This window comes from Equus asinus, chromosome 9, assembly GCF_041296235.1.
Source record: "Equus asinus isolate D_3611 breed Donkey chromosome 9, EquAss-T2T_v2, whole genome shotgun sequence".
Lineage (NCBI taxonomy): Eukaryota > Metazoa > Chordata > Mammalia > Perissodactyla > Equidae > Equus > Equus asinus.
Window position 1 is genome coordinate 13,293,098 of NC_091798.1, and position 18,109 is coordinate 13,311,206.

Genomic DNA, 18,109 nt, shown 5'->3' on the forward strand with positions numbered 1-18,109 from the left:
ATTTCAAACTCTCCAGGGCATTTCTCAGCGTGCTACAACATCAATCACTTTAAAGCAGAGCTTCTCAAACTTTACAGTGCACAACAGTCGCTTAGGGAGCTTGTGAAAATGTAGATTCTGGGGCTCATCCCAAAGACTCTGATTTAGTAAATCTAAGGTGGGGCTCCCTGAATTGCATTTTGAATCCCTCCTCCTTCCGTTTTAACCTCTGCAGACCATACTTTGAGGAATACTGACTTACTGCTTCACTGGGTGTCTTCTACATGTCTCAAAAGCATGACCTTAGGTGAAACTTAGTTTGGCTCCTGCTGCCAGAATTCGGTGTTCAAAGAAAAAGGTATATATATATACACGTATACACACACACACACACGTAAACATATAAGTTTCAGGCCTAAATCAGGTCCACTTAATTTCCAGTTAAGAGAGGAAGGTGTTGGGGGTGGAAGCCCCCGCTTCCTTCTCCAGAAGGTGGTAGACATTCCAGCGTCAAGGTCTTCCTAATTTAGGTCTTCATTTCTTCTGCTTCTAGCCTTTCTGTTTGTTTGCTTCCAGTCTCATTTGCTATCATAATGGAAAGTCCAGTGCCAAAGTCTGAGATTTTACGTGATTTTTAAAATATACACAATTTTATGTGTAAATTTTTGTACTAAAGCTCCCTCTATTTCCACCTCTGCTGCCGTTCCACTGGTCTGGGAAGCCACCTCTCCTGCCTGTGCTGCTTTCCATAGCATCCTCCTTCCTATAGTCCTTAGAAGAAACACGGAGCTGCTGACCCAGGTCTGTAAGGCCCCCAAGCTCCAGCCTCTCTTTTCCTCACTCTTCTCTCAATCCTAGCACATGCCAACAACTGTTCTGCAATTGTCTCCTTCTGACCCTCCCAGATTGGCTCCTTTTTATGCTTTTGGGTTCAGAGAGGCCATCTAATATCACCCCATTCTCTATCCCAGCCCCTTGCTTTTTTCCTTGTGATACTTGATATAATTTGTAATTTTAAAATTTCTGTTTCTGTTTATCTATCGGTTTTGCTTTGGGTCTGTCTCTTTCACTATCATGTGCCTCTTGCAAGGGCAGGAACTCACCATCATGTTCACAGTTATTTACTCATTGTTGCCTAGCACGATTCCTAGGACAGAGTAAGTGCCTAATATGTGTTTGTTCAGTGACAGAATGAATGAATTGGCCTGCCATAGTGGTATTCTCCAGAGACGGAGAAACTCAGGTGTGCATTAGCCCTGGCCGCTCTGCTGGGCTCTCAGCAAAGCTCTGACAGCAGAAATCACACCTTCGTGGCTTCTAAGCCCTGCATTGGAGGGATAGCCCTCGTGGTGGCTAAGGAGAAACCACAGCAATCTGAACCCTGGGTATTCTCTCTTAGTTCTGTCTGCTTTCTCATTCTGGTACACAGAACAAAGATCCAAGACAGCAGTGAAAAGCAGACTCCTGGCTCTTCTGGAAGGCAACAACAGGCCCGAGAGCTTCAGAGCAGCCCTGTGTGGGAAGGATGATGAAACTCTGCTCCCTGATAAAGGAACTATCTTGGTTGTGGATCATCATTTGAATAAAAATCAAATGACTTAGGGTCTGTCCAAAATGAAGGATGTTTTAATACTTTGTGTGTAAAAGCACTGATATTTTGCTTCTTTTTTATTAAACAGATTTTATTATTTTTCAGAATCTTGTCAGCATAATCATTTTATGGGTGGATGAAATATTCAGCCCTGCCGCTGTAGGAGTTCTTTCACAGCAATTACCTTGTGGCACTTTCACTGTAATTAGGTTTTCGCCGAGGATTTTTCCCCGGGTCTGTGTAATAAATGAAATATGACCAGAATTTAAATTTGTCAATTACAAGCAAGCATAGTGCGTAAACACACAACAGAGCCATGAATTCCAAACCACGGGCTGTTCCTGGGGGGCAGACGCTCTGAAAATTAAAATGGAAATAAAACTACCGACTGGCAAGCGAAAAGTGGCCCCCAAAGAAAGCAGGCCTCCCCAAACACTCATGCATGATTCCACCCAACAGTGCGAGCTCTTGATTACAAAGTCTTCATCGTGAAACTGACAAATCAAGCAGCAAGCAGTGGATTTGAGTTAAAATAATCTACACAGGGCTCTGATCTCTATGAATTCTTATGTTTCTAGAGGCCTGATCAAAAGAATTTTGGATGTGGCTGGCCAGAGACCCACTGTATTGTGCAGCCTGGTGGTGATGTTCTCTCTGAGCTGCACAAGGACAGACAGATTTGCGGGACAGAGTCCGCTGTCTCCCAGCAGCTGCTGTTTTCACTGACCCGCCTTCAATAATTGCTCCTGGGGGGCCCTCTGCTGACCATCTCTTGTACCGGGGGAAGTTCTAGGAGTCTGCACAGTCGAGGACTCTGCCAAATCATTTATTTCATTGAAACAACCACAAAACAAATGCAAATCTTTTGAACTTTCTTGTATAAGAAGCCCTAGGCAAGGAAGAAGGAGCTCACATATTTGTAAACTTGCTGAGTATCATGCATTTATTCATGCAACAAATCTTTCTTGAGTATCTCTTCCATGTCAGAAACAAGTTTTAGGCGCATAGTGGCGAGCCCAAACCGACTGGTCTCACTATCATAGAGCTCATGGTCTGGAGGAGACCAACTGGAATCCACAAAATGCACACATGCATGTTAAGTGACAATTTAATTAGGCACTGTCCAGGAAGGAGACAAGTCATGGTGGGACATGTGACATGGTGGGAGCAGCTCTCTGGGAGGGCTTCCCTGAAGAAGGGACTTTGGGGCTCAGATCAGGAGAGAAGAGCATTCTAGGGGACAGCATGTTCAAGGGCCGTGTGTCAGGAGACAGCATAGCAGATGGGAGGGCTTGAAAGAATGTCTGGCAAGGTTGGAGTGCAGGGAGTAAGGGGTGGCCAAGGGCAAGAGGAGCCGGGGAAGTGGGCAGGGGCCAGACCATGCCAAGGCCATGGAGGCTGTGTTGGGGATTATGGTCTTTCCTGACACCTGTGGGAAACCACTAAAGGCCCTTAAGCAGGTCGGATATGAGAATGGCGGTAGTTGATGTGATCATATGTGTGGTTTGGAAAGATGACCCTGGTGTCACCATGGAGAGCAGACTGAAAGAGGGAAAGCATAGAGGCAGGAAGTCCAGTTAGGATTCTAATGCAGAAGTCCATGTGAAAGACGGCAGGGCCTTGTTTAAAGTGGTGACAGAGGGATGAAAATGAGATTAGAGAGTGTTTAGGAGGTAGAATCAACACGGAATTGATGATTGGTGATACATGGTGATGGAAGGATGGGGATGCTAAACATGGCCTACATCATCTCATTTAATTGTTAGAACTTTGCAAAATAGCATTATCCCCGTTTTACACATGAGGAAAATGAGGCTCAGAGAAGCTTATTGTTGGGCTAACATCATTCAGCTGGGAAGAAGCCAGAAGGGCCATATGCCTTCTACTCCCCCATAGTGTCTCTGAGGTTGCGTGGGGGTTTTAGGAACTCATCTCCTCCACTTCATTTCAAGGTATCCCCCAAATTCCTGAGAGCATCCCAAAATGGTTGCTCTATTTATTTCCTTTTCATTCTCTCCTGCTAGGCTGTGAGCTTGTTGAGGCCTGTGGCCTTATTTGCCTCTTGTATTGCCAGTACTTAGTCCAGAGCCTGGCTCAGAGTGGGAGCCAAGGAGTATATGTTGCGCAAATAAGACATTTTCACCAGTCTCCTACAGAAGGAAGCCAGTTGGAGGGCAAAATGTATTTTAAAAAACATTCTCACTGGCTTAATTCTCCCTTGCACCAGGACCACATTTTGGGGATTTTGGCTGGAATGCTCAAAAAGGACTTTCAAGAAGGATCTAGAAGTTTCTAGTAGCCTAGCGTGGTTAAAACAGCACAGGCTTTGAAATCATATGGCTCTGGGTTTAAATGCTAGCTCTTCAGTTTATAAGTTGTGCGTCCTAGAGTTACTTATCCTTTCTGAGTATTCAGTGTCCTCAGGTGTAAAATGAAGATAATTTAAGTATTTATTTAATAAGGCTGTTGTGAAGATTGCATTTGATCATCTGTGCGAAGGGCTTGGCTCATTAATATATAAATTCCCAGTTTTTGTAGAATGTCAAAGTTTCATGGCTAACCAAGAAAGCGGATGGGGCTGGGAATTCCTGTCCACTTGGTCTCGAAGTTCCTGTTGCTTACTGACTCCTCTTCCTGTGGTTTGTTCTGGAATGAGGAAAGAGGAAGTTGGCTCTCTGGGGGTCCCTGACAAGCTGACAGATGTCCCCTAAGGCAGTTTTCAACAGAGAGCTCTTTATTATTATTATTATTATTCTTTTTGATTTACGGTGTGTGCCTATGAGCCTCTGGGCACGATCACAGAGTCGGATTGGAATTAATACATTGGATCTGTTTCCTGCTTAATTCATGGCTCTGACAAAATTAAAAATGGAGACAGGGAGGAGAGCGTAAGCAAACACAAAGTGCCCCAAAGCCTGGATTCTGGGGCACGTGGGGCTGCGGGAAGAACGCTGCACGCAACCTGGACTGCAGCTGGAGCTAGACAGATGCCCAGATGGAGTGGGGGGGCCTAGGGACAGCCCAGAAAGCAACAAATCCTTCCAGTCTAAACCCGTTTGATTTAAGGAATCCAGGACTCTGGGATGATATATGAATGGGTTCAAACCCTGATTGTACTGCTTATTTCCATAAATTGCGCACAGGGCTCAGGGTCACATGGCTAGTTATTTGCAGAACTGGATTCTGATGCAAATCTGAACCCAAGTCTGTGGTTTTTAGCCATTGTAGGGGAGGAACAATAATTTTCCCTCTACCCTTCTGAGTTCTTGGCTGAGTCCTCCTGTGGTGAAAGATAGATTAACAAGAGAAAAACAAACAGAAGTTTTTATTAACGTTGTTAAAAAAAAACAAAATTCAGTTGAGTAAATTTTTAAGGTCTAATCGACTTTATTCAATGATTTATGAATCGGGCAGCACCTGATCTAGTGGACAGAAAGGAGTTCTGAGGAGCTGTACAAAATGAAAGGCTTTATAGGCAGAAGGGAGCAGGAACGAGGACGTCATACTCGGCAAAAGAGCAGGTTGATTATTGCAGAGTTACTTTCCTTTAGGGGATGGCAGGGGTCTATCAGGCACACCAGCTAACTAGTCCTGATCAGGAGATTCTTGGTTGACTGGTTTGAGATTCCATTTCTGGAAAATCCAAAACTGTAACTAAATCTCAGTTTGGTGATGTGGGGCTTAGCATAAGCAACTCCATTTTGGGCCTCTTGCCTTGTTTTTGCTTTGTTTTGTTTTGTGTGTTTGTATTTGTGAGGAGATTGACCCTGAGCTAACATCTGTTGTCAATCTTCCTCTTTTTGCTTGAGGAAGACTGTCGTTGAGCTAACATCTGCACCAATCTTCCTCTATTTTGTACGTGGGATGCTGCCACAGCATGGCTTGATGAGTGGCATGTAGGTCTGCGCCCAGGATCTGAACCCATGAACCCTGGGCTGCCAAAGCAGAATGCATCAACTTAACCACTATTCCACCCGGCCGGCCCCCTGTTGTCTTATTTTTAACAACATGTATACCTAACTGTACACAGAGATACCCAGAGAAACTAACTCCCCAAGCCATGAGCTTGAATACTATTTTTTGCTAAAGACAAAAGAAAGATGTCGAGGAGGGGAGGGGAGGCCAGTTATGGGAGGTGACCAGGAAAAGTGTGGTAAACAAAGTTAAGGTTTGCTATGCAGATGTAAGTCAGTGCCTTCTCCATTGATAAGAGTTTCTTATGATTTAGAGTCATCCTTCTCTTCCTGGGAGAGGGAGATACTTACAAATGGAGACTTCCTTTGTAAACGTAAATGTCTCTTGCAAAAGGGTAACTTCTACTTTATTTTCAGAGCTTCTCCTGTGTATGCAGTTTCTCAAAAATAATCAGCTCAAAATAATCCTCATGTCAAAGAGGCATATTTTGGCGTGGCATATTCTGCTCCTCTTCACCATTATATCATATTGTTTATGAACATAGTATGGCACATTATGGTTGCTTAAATATTTACTGCACAATTACGAAATCCTTAAAATGCATGCCTAGTATACAGAAGGAGCTCAATAAATGCATGCTGAAAGTTTTGCTTAGATTTTTTCCCCAGAAATTCCTTGCCCCCTCAATACTCCACTTCTACCCCACAAACAATCAATCACTGGAAAAGCATCTTAGAGAAATACAACTTAAGACCTTCATGAATTACCAAAGCCACAATATAAAAATAAACATCTGCACAGCATAGAGCTGTCTTTCAAATCTCATTTTCCTCCAAAATCCTGAAACCCCTGGGTAAACTCTCATGCTATTGCACAAAATTGGGATTCACTTGTCTAATGCACATAAACAAGTCAATTAATTATGGTATCAGTCTTTGGGAAAAGAGATAAGCTTTATTCTGTGAGATGGATCTGCAGGGAGAACAGGGGGCATGTGCCCTCAGATCTGTCTCCCTGATTCAGGGTTTGGGGCAAAATATAAGAGGTTGGGGAGAACAGGCTGGCACGCAGAAATGTTGGTGGGACAGGTTTTGATTGGTGGACTTCAAGCATTTGTGGTAAGGTTCTAAACAGTTATGACAGGGTTCTAAACATTTTTGATGAGGTGGGGAAAGAATTCTAACACCAGATCTTCCTGAATGAGGGGCTCCTCGCTTCTGATAAGAGTTCAACCTTCAAGTTCGGGTCGTGTCCTGGTCCTTGGGTTCCATGGGAAGGAGGATCTTTGGTTCCACGGTCATTTCAGGTCACGATTTCTTCTTTTGCGCATGCCCTGGCTATGTGACTATGTAGATTTTCTGAAAGGCAATTCTTAATCACTCTGTTGATAAGAGATGGGGTCAGTTGAACGGGTCTTAGAGGGCCCATGATCACACTCACATCACATATTAAACATTGACTTTTTCTTTTCATTACCCAGTGGCCACTTTTCACAAAGAAACATGATTTTGATCTTAGGAGAACTGTCCCATATGTGCTGCAGAGTCAAATGGTGATGACACGGGGGAGCGGGCAGCCGCGGGGCTCCCTTTCTCTATTCCAAGGACAGCAGGATTCAAATTCTCCCTCAGTAAGATGTCATCTGGCCATGTGTCACTCACTGACCTTTGGGGTGCTTGCCCACAGTCAAAGTCAGCAACACCAGAGGATGGTAGTGTTGTAAAGCCACTATGGGTCATCTCTCCCCCAAGGCCAGGTCCCACCATCTTTCAGGCCACAAACACACTCTCCTGTTTTGATGCTGAGCTTTCAAACATTTCCGGGCTTATGTCTTATCATAGTTGATATATTATTTTTAAATTTTCCCTAGTTACAAAACCAAAACCATCATGGAAGACTCAGAAAAGCTCCCAAAAAGAAAAACAAAAACTCACCCGTAATCTCTCCATGTAGGAAATATAACTGCTAACGTTTTTGTGCAAAGCCTTCCAGTCTTTTTTTCCCCTGCTGTTGTACAGCTTTTGAAAAAGGATTATTCCTTCAAAGGTCCTTATGCTTAAGAAAAGGGGAGAAAAAAGTCCTCATGTTATCCCTTCCACAAAGAACCCAAGTAATCTCTGTTATGTAAACTCTTTCAAAGAAAAAGTGTTCGGAACTGTCACTAAGTCATTTGTTGCTATAGCAACGCTTGGCTCTACAGTGCGATAAACAACCATCCTGACTCCAGCCTCTAAACAGCAGAACCATCATCTCCCTTGAGCTCTTCAGGGGGGCTCATTTTGCCAAAGCTATTCATTTAAATTAGCATCTCCCTTCTTAGTCACTCGAATTTCTTTTGCTTCATGCCAAGCATGCCAGGGGGCTGAGAAAGCAGTTAGGGCAATAAATGGAGATGCTAAGGGTTGGGGGCAGCACTCCTTTGGTTGGTGGCCTTCTGGCGGTCTGAGGGAAATGCAGTTTCTGTTCTGATGTGCTCTCCTCTTGGGCACATAGTCTACCATCTTGGATGCACGTTTCAGGCTTACGGGTGCAATCCTAGTATAGTGAAAACTCTGACAACACCATATTTAACCAACCCTGTGTAACTTTTTTGAACTAGAATTACTGAGAAAATGTCACAGAGAACATTCTGGAAAGCTCTTTTTAATGTTACGTACAGCTGCAGGACATTATAGCTGAAGGGATGAGCGTCGGGAGTGCGGGAAGTGCTTAATATGCATTGTTTCACTTGATTCTGACAGCAATCCTACAGGGGCAGGCAGCATTCTTTTTCCTTTCCTGTTTTACAGAGGAGGAAGCAGAGGCTTAGAGGGATTAAGTGTTTGGCGCAAGGTCCCTGATCAGAAAGTGGTAGAGCCGGTTTCAAACCCCTGCTCTCTACCTCGGAGCCTGCTCTCTTGACCCTTATGATATATTACCTTGAAGGACAGAAATAGACACATATGGAGCCCCTTCTCTCTGCACAGAATGCTAGAGATTTTATATGCGTTGTGTAAATGTCATGATTGGCCTGGGTAGACATTATCATCCCCATTTGCCAGATAGGGAAGCTGAGCCCCAGAGATGTGGTATGCCCAAGGTCATCCAGCCAGTTGTGGTACAGAGAGATTTGAACTCACAGCTGCCCGACTTCAAAGCCTGTGCTTCTTCCCCTACACAGCACTGTCTGGCACCTAGAAATCATGAAGCTTACTGCCCTCTTTTTACCAATGAGGAAACAGGCTGGAAATGCTAAGTGGCTTGCCCAAGCTCACCTCTGAAGGTGTAGAGACTACCTCCCTCCAGCCTGACAAGGAAGATGGAAGAGAATTCATTTGCTCTAAGCTGGCCTGGTGTGCGAATAGCTGCTTTTCACTGGGCCGAGTCCCAGGGGTGTCTGCAAAAGCAGCTGCCCTTGAAGAGTATGTCTGTTGTGGGGTTACAATGGAGTAAAGCCACTTTTGCTCTGTGCCTGGCCTTTTCTTCTCCCTAAGCTGGCTTTGTCAAGCTGTGTATCCAGAGAAGGTCATCCTGGAAATGAAGCATCAAAGAGGTTCCCCCCCCCCGAACAATTCTATTCATTACTCCTGCCCTCCTCCCACTGCCCAACTGGGTCATTGTGGTTGGTGGTGTCCCTTCCAAAGGTCACAGCTCCTGTCATCTCCGATGACTTCTTGTTCCAGGTTCTGGTAACTGCTCTCACCCTTGCCCCTTCATGCTAGGGGCAGAAAGGCTGTCCCACTGTTTTCAGCTGTAGGGTTACTGCCCCAAAACTTCTTACTTGGTCTGGTCTTGCCCACAACTTTGTAAACTGTCTCTTTAAGAAGCCTTCTTCAAACTACCCAATTTGACTGTTTCCTTTTGGGACCCTGACTGGTTCACACCCCCAGTTATCTTCTGCCTCATCAACCAATTTATTTCCTTCCCAGTACTTATCACAATCAGTAACTGTTTCATTTATTATGTATTTGCTTTGTTAATGTCTTTCTCCCTGCCAGACTATGATCTTTAAGAGAACCAAGACTTTATTGATTTATTATCAAACATTTTCCCCTAAAGTCAGGATGGCCATTTTCCCAGCCCACCTCAGTTTTGCAGGAAGTCTGCAGGAAGGCCTGTGGAATGACTGGTTGCAATTGGATGTAATTTTGATGCCCACCTCAGTGGAAAGGTCCCTTCCAAGACCCTTTTAGGGGAAGAGCAAAGGTTGCATTTCAGATCTATATCTGGCCCTGATTGCTATTTGCTTCCCTGGATCTGTGCTCGGTAATTCCCTCTGTGACTATGCTGACTGTCAGGACCATGATTATCACATGCCCAGGTCAGGTTCTTCTCATCCACCAGGTTGTGTCCACCTAGGATGCGCCCTGGATAGTGCTGTGGTGCTGTGACCTGTATCTGCTAGGAAGGGAAACCCACCCATGCAGAGCATGACCTGCCTTAGGGTACCATCCTGAGGTGGATGTTCTCAGTAGGGCTGAGCACTTTTCGAGGAATCACATGGAACATACACTTGACTGACAAAAGAAATGAACACCCAGGGCCGGCCTGGTGGCGCAGCGGTTAAGTTCGCACATTCCGCTTTGGCAGCTCGGGGTCCTCTGGTTCGGATCCTGGGTGCAGACCTCTGCGCTACTTGTCAGGCCATGCTGTGGCAGGCGTCATACATAAAATAGAGGAAGATGGGCATGGATGTGAGCTCAGGACCAGTCTTCCTCAGCAAAAAGAGGAGGATTGGCAGCAGATGTTAGCTCAGGGCTAATCTTCCTCAAAAAGAAAAAGAAAAAGAAAAGAAAACCGCACCCATAGATCCATTCAGATAATTTCTCAAAGGCCATTCAGGAGGAGCTGTGGGGTCCTCCATTTATTTGATCCCTGAAAGAAGACTCACCTTTCAGATGCAAAAGGACCAGCAATGCCCCACATCAGGGGTCCTAGGGAAGCCCCTGGCTGCCTTCCAGGGATATTCTCACCTCCACTTCACTGGCCAAAGCTTTCAATCTCTCATCAGTTTGAGAGAGGGACAGCACGGAGCTTCAGAGTTCAGACTCTGGAGTCGGATAACTTGATTCAAATTCTGGCTTCTTCACTTACTAGCTCTGAGACTCTGACTAATTCTCTTAACTTTCCTGGACCTCAGTTTTTCCTCTGTAAAATGGGAATACTCCAACCTACTTCCTAAACGGAAAGAAATAGTACAGGTAAGTCACTGAAAGCTTGCTCAGGGAATGGTAACCCAGCGATTTTAAGGAGATGTCAGAGTTTTCCATCTGCCCAGTCTGCTGGGTAAGTTTTAAACAATCCAGTTTCCCGGCCACGCATCCTTCCACCCCTTCTGTGTCATCTTACTTTGAGTTCCAGTGTTTTCCTAAAGCAGTTATTTAGATTGTTTTTTTATTTCTATCTCAACCAAAATTTAAAAGGTTTGCTAGTCATCGCTTTTGAATCTTCTGTGGTCGAGCTGAGGAAAATGCATTAGTGGTATGAAAGGCTTCCCCACCGGTCCTCCCAGTCCTGCCCTGGGATCTGTGACCACCCCATCTCCCCCAGGTCCCGTGTCACCCAGGTCACCAGCATTGCAGCGTGCCTAGAGTGCGGGATCGTGGTGTGAATTAGTGGAAAGAAGCGCAGGATCTGGGTCCAGCCAGGTCTAGGTTGGAGTCTTGTGTCTGCCATTTACTCAGTTGTGTGAATTCAGGCGCCCTATGTGATTGCCCTGTGCCTCAGTTTCCCCATTTATGAATAGAGTGTGAAAAACATTTGGACCCAGGGCTTGGAAGTGGAAGTGATTTCTATTATACTTTGGATTTTCTTCTTTACCTTGGAGGAGCTCCTCATATACTTGGGATGATAAAATGAATATTTCTAAAATATTCGTGATTGGGTCAAATAGTTACTAGCAAGTATAGGGCACTTCTACTGGTTAAAGTTCTTCAGCAACTGCTTTTCTGAGCTTTCTAATCAAATTGTAGGTGGCTGCTTTTGACTTAAGTATTGATCTAATCAAAGGCTAATTTCTTTCCTTTTTTTTTTTGGAGGGAGTATGCTGAGGTTGGCAATCAGATGCGCAAAACAGGACAATTCAAGCAGGTGGAACTGCCCCTGGCTGCTTTACAACACTCAAAAGAGAGCCAGACCCTGGCAGGTGCTTTTGCGATTAGGGTCTGTGCAGTGCGGTTCTTGTGGCTCCATTCTTCAGCACAGCTGAGACAGCCCTCCAAGCCCTGAGCCTGCCCGCCTGCCAGCCTCTCACCGCTCCAGCCCATCTACCCGATAGCATGCCGTCCTCGGTCACATCAGGCTGCTTTACATGGCTCTGCCTTTGCCCTCAGTGCCCTCCTCTCTCATCGCTGTCTCCTGGTCCCCTGGCTGAATGATACTTATTCTTCCAGACAGGAAGACAATGTCTCACTGGGGCTCTAAGCAGCACCTCCCAAAGGGTGGTCCCTGGCAGGTGCCGGTTTGCAAACTCTTACTGCTCCACAGTGAGATAAGCACAAAAACAGCAATTTGACAGAGTCATTTTGTGTCTGTTGAATCTAGTAATCATAAGTTTGTGCTATTATTTTGTATATCTTTGATCTTTTATTTTCGTTTTTATTGTATTTTACAGAAGTACTGGTGTGTGAGGGAGCAGAGAAACAGAAACGGCCCTTGTGCTTCCCACAGCTGCTTTGAGAAGCGCTGCTCCAGCCCAAGCTCCCAGCCCTTCACTTGGCCTGATGGCCTGTGCCCCTCCCAGTCTCGCCTTGCTCCCCATCTCTCCTTTCCACGGCATGCCTGCTCCCACCTGCTCCCTGCCTTGAACCTTCAGATGAGTGCTTCCTCCTGCCAGCGTCTCTTCCATCCTCTCTCCACTCAGCCCTCTGCTCTCCGGCCCTCTGGGGCGGCTCAAATGTGACTTCCTCACCGGGCCTTCCCCACACACCACAGCCTCACTGAGGGTGCTCCTTGTGTTCCTGAACACCTGCCATTCCTCTTTCCTCCCAGCACCTGATCCCAGTTGAGAGTTTACAGTTTAATGCTAGACCTCCCTTATCCCCCCAGCTCTAGTCTCCACGAAGGCAGGTATCACGCTGCCCTATCCATCACCATCTCCCTGGTTTCCAGTAAGATGCCTAGCACACAGTAGGTACTCAGTAAACATTGTTTTTCCTCATTGGATAATTGAGCAAATGGGTAATCAACAGAACTCAAAGATTATCAACTGTTTAAGAGAATTATCTGTTTGCCCTTGGGCAGAGTTGCTCATTCCACCTTCCTGACCCCCTCTTAGGCCTTAATAAACCTTTTTAAAAAATAGCATTTCTTCCAATATATACTCTCACAAAGGAAGGCTTTGGCATCAGGGAGAACTGAGTTTAAATCCCAGCTCCTTCACCAAGCAGCTGTGCAACCTTAGGCAAGTCATTTGAACTCCCTGAGACTCAGTTTTTCTCATCTGTACAATGGGTATATAAACACCTACCTTACAGGATTGTTGGAGGATTAGATGAGATAGCGCAATTTAAAACACCAGGCAGAATGGCGCAGAGTAGATGCTCAATCAGTATTAGTTATTTTCTCCTCTTGCTCCCCCTCCTTCTGTCATGAGTTCAGAAGGCAGAGGCATGCTGTGTTGGTCATGGTGCCTCTGGAGTCTGAGATACAGCGGGTGTTAATACAAGTGTGCTGAGCGAATGAATTATTAAATAATTATCGTTATTATTATTAAATAGAAAATAATTATGCCAAGCAATCAAAGTTTTCAGTTTCTTAATGCAAAAATGGGGATAATAACCTTTATTGTTGAGAGAATTAAACAAAATAATATATAAGTGCTTAACACAAGTGTTTGATAATTAGTAATTGTTATTATTAAGTTAATAATTATATATCAGATGGTATCCCCAAATCCTCAAGCACCAAGTTCATTTGAAATAAAGCAAACAAGCAAACAAATAAAGGCAGTGGGCAGCGGTCTGGCTGGACTTCTCTCCAGAAGTGTAGCTCAGGTCAGCTCTAAAGCAAGTCCTGCCGTAGTCAGGAGTGACAGCAGGGGGTGCTGTTTGCTTAATTAAGATGCAGCCAACTCCACGCGGCTTTGATACAGAACTTGAGAACTGAGTTGCCCTGGAGGTTTAAGGAGCCGGAAGTTCCTTGTGGCAGGAACTGCTTAGGTTCTGAACCGAAATCCGTTGACTGACGCTCTCGAGTCCAGAGCCCTGAATATTAGCCTCTTTTTGTCTTTGGCTGGCTTTAGGGCTGCGGGCTAGTCCCTTACCCTCTCTTGCAGAACCGACTTAACGGGAGGCATCATGTGTATGAACCAACGAGGGAGAGAAGCAGAGAAATAGGACCCGAACACCTCCAGGGGCCCTTCCCCCTGCATTTGGGTCGTGCTCCTCTCAGCAGACCACATGGGGGCAGGCGGGCGAGGGGGCAGTACTGAGGCTGCTGGGGGCTGCCTCTCTCTAATTCCTCTGCCTGGAGCTATGCAACTGTCTCACCTGCGTGAAGGCCCTCTGCGCGCTTGCAGCAACCTTTTAGACCACACCTGGTATTCATCCGGGTGACTTTCTCTCTCCCATGGGAATGGCTCAGCCTTGGTCCTGTCCCCATGAATCTTTACAACTTGGAGGAAGACACAGAAGGGTCGTGTATCACACACAATGATGTACAGTATCTGGTCATCCTCTCTGATCTCAACGCCATTGTCACCTCCTCCGGAAGCCTTCTCTGCCCTCTAGCCTGGTGTAGGTGCCCCTCTGTGAGCTCAGCACCACCATTCTCCTCTGCCGTCACACTCAGCCCATTGAGTTATCATCAACTGTTTGCCTGCGTGTTTCCTCCTTTGGGTTACATCATAGATTCTCAAGGGCAGAGACGGGTCATTCATTTCTGTGCCCTCAGCACAGTGTTTGGCTCAGAACAGGTGCTCAGGGAATGTGTGATGAATACATGAATGATTGAAAGAAAGAATGAATGAATCAGAACAAGGCTTGGGAAAATAGCTAGTATGCTGAATAATGAATAAGGACCTAAAAAAGATGATACTCAGTGGGAGGAGTTGCTAAAAGAAACCAGACAAAACATATTCCGATTAAGTATAAAGTTCTGCTCCCAGTCCTAAGAAATCGACTGTAGAAGGATAGGATGGGTGAGTGCTGGCCTGACAGAGCCCATGTGTGTACGCGGTGAGGGGTAGAAGGGTAGAGACAGACCAAGGATGGAGAGGGCATGAGTTAGGCGACTAGAAGTGCAATCTTAGAGTTAACAAGAATATAGTGATCAGAATGTGGAAGATGACAGCCTTTTCCATAGTCTATTCTGGTTTGGTCACATCTAGAGTCTAGGGATGTGAAAGAGGGAGGGACCTTTCTGGGCAGGGGCTAGGGTAAGGCAGGAGAGGCTTCCACGGGGTCAAGTATAAAAAGGTCCTCACTTCCAGGCTCCTGCAAGCGCAGGATGAGCACCTGAGAGCTGGTGCTTCTTCCACGTTGCAACCTGGGCGTCTCTCTTCCTCACCCTAGTCCTGACCCTGGGGCCCTTAGAGAAAGTTCTACAAGTGAGGAACATTGACCATGTGAGGGATGTTTACCCTGAAGAAGAGAAAACTGCATGGGGATCTGACAACAACAGTTGGTTAATTAATTAAACAAGTATTTATTGGATACCCACACTGTACGAGGCACCGTGCTATGTATCGGAGGGAGGTCTCCAGTACAAAAATAAGTAAGACAGTGTCGCTGCCTTCAATGACGGCAAAGAGCTGGGCTGGCTCCAGAGTTGCTGAGCACCTATGGTGAAGGTATCTGCACAAAGCTGAGTGGCGCCTGTAAGGGAGGTTTTGTAGTGACTGCTGCACAGGGTAGGAATTTGCACTACATGGTCTCCCCGCTCCCGGGCTTCTCCTCGGCCTCCCCATGTACCGTCCTCTACACATTCCTCTTTTGTGCTCAAAACTCTTGAAGACTTTAGGACAGGGCAGCAAACCTAATGCGCAGTGGGTCATGGCCATGTGTGCAGGGGCAGGAGATGGGGGGTGAGTACCTTCCAACTCACATTCAAGAACAAATCTTGTCAAATTATCAGTCATAACTTCTTTTGCCATTGCTTGGCATGACAGTTTGGAGCTCTGGGGCCTGCCTACCTTGAATCATAACCTCCTGGCTGTGAACATAACAAAGTAACCTTGGGCCAGTTCCCTCCGTTGTAACTGGGGATGGAGGGTCTTCATAAGGAGGAAATGATGCAATGCCTGAAGTGCAGAAGAGTGTCTTACGCACATGGGTGCTCACGCATAATGCCAACTCGTTGGTGTTGGCGTTATTGTTATTGTTGTTGCTGTTGTTACCTTGGCATCCTAAGTTGTATTTGTTTGGCACTGCTACACTCTGCATCTTAAACGGATCGGGAATAGAGTTGCCTTCACTGCCACAGAGGAATGTGCTCTCTCCAATGTTTTATTGAGATGCACTGGCCTCTGTGAGTACATTTCATTTTCTCACTTTTGATAGAGACAAAGGAATTTCAGGTAGATATTCCCTATTATGAGAGGAGAATCTCCAGCTAAACCGTGGTGATTAACGGCCCTGAGTTTAGGTCTCTTGTGAGGGATGTGACAGGGGATGGAAGTGACTTGATGAACTAAGGAATGCCTGTCTGTTTGCAGAGGGCAACCACCCTTCAGCTCCAGGCCACTGTTGTGTGGGAAAATGCAGGTGCTGCATTACTAAATCTTCCAATTTTTCAACAAATTTAGAAATTCATATTTTTAGATGAAGTCTCTTGAATTTTTTTTTAATTTTAATGTTGGCTCAATTAAAACAAACACAATAACAGTCCAAAGACTTTACATTGGTCCATGCACCATCAGTTTGCCACCCTGGCTTACTTAAAAGTCCATCCTTAGCATGATATTCAAAGACCATCGCTAATTGTCTGTTGCCTAATCTCTTGGGCTCTACCTACACGCAGCTGCTTACTCCTCTTAAATATTTCAGGCTTTTTACCTCCCCAGGGCCTCTATCTAGACCACCCTTCCTGCTTCTATTTGCTTGATGAACTTATACTCATCCTTCAAGGCCCAGTTAAATGTTATCCTTCTTCTTCTTCTGGAAGAATTACTTAAACATGCTCACCTGCCCTATTCCTTTTATCCAGTTCTGATGTTGGCTGGCTTTTCTGAGAATAATAAACATCACCTACCAGTGCTGTTCTGTAGGCTGCCTCCTCTTGTCTTCGTTTGGAAAGATTCTCAATATTGCCAGGTAAAATCTTAGGTAAAGAATTATGTATCCCATTTAAAAACTTTATTATGGAAAAATTTCAAATACACCCAGAAGTAGAAAGAGAAGTGCAATGAACCCACATGTAGCATCACAGAGATTCGAAAACTATCAACTCATCACCAATCTTCCTTCCTTTATATCCCCCCCACTCCCTTGTTAAAATTATTTCAAAACAAACTTAAAACATAATATATTTTCATCTGTAAACATTTCTATACATCTCTCTAAAATATAAAGCCCTTATGTTATTACGGAAAATTTAAAAAATATACAGAAGTAGGTAGACTACGATAATGAACCTCCATATACTCATTATCTGACTTCAACTATGATCAATTCACGGCAATTTTATATTATCTATATACTCCATTTTTCCCTTACATAGAATATTTTGAAACAAAATTCTAGACAACATATCAATTCATCTGTAAATAAGTTTATGTATAAGAACTCTGAAAATTAAATAATCCACAGGTAAAAGGGTCAGGTTGGATCCCTACCTCACACTATATACAAAAATTAACTCACTCAGAATGGATCAATGACCTGACACTATGCTAAGTGAAAGAAGTCGGTCACAAAGGGCAAGTATTATGTGATTCAATTGTATGAAATGGCTGGAATAGGTAAATTCATGAAGACAGGTGAGACAGATGTAGAACGGTACTTGCCAGAGGACATGGGGAAGGAGGACTGGGGAGCAACTGCTCAATGGGTGTGGTGTTTCTTTTTGGTGTCATGAAAGCGTTTTGAAATTAGATAGAGGTGATGTTGCACAACGTTGTGAATGTACTAAATGCCACTGAATTGTTCACTTTAAAATGGTTAATTTTATATTATATGACTTTCATCTCAATTAAAGTAAATAAAATAACCCCAATACCATTTCCATACCTAAAAAACTAACAATAATTCCTTTAATATAGTCAGATATCCAGTCACTATTCAAATTTTCCTTATTTTTTTTTAAACAGATTACTTAAACTGGGATCCAAATAAGGTTTATACATTCTGAATGGTTCATACACTTTTAAGTCTCTTTTAATCTACAGATTCCTCCTCCTTCTCTCTCTCTTGTTCTTTTCAATATCTCTCTCCTTCTTCCAATTTTTTTCGTTAAAGAAACTTGAGGGGCCAGCCCCGGTGGCCTAGTGGTTAACTTCGACATGCTCTGTTTCAGCGGCCCAGGTTTGGTTCCCAGGGTCTTTCTCTAAGGGCCCCAGGGTCAGGACTAGGGTGAGGAAGAGAGACGCCCAGGTTGCAACGTGGAAGAAGCACCAGCTCTCAAGTGCTCATCCTGCACTTTCAGGAGCCTGGAAGTGAGGACTTGTACCACTCGTCTGTCCGTGCCCAAGCTGTGGTGGAAGTCACA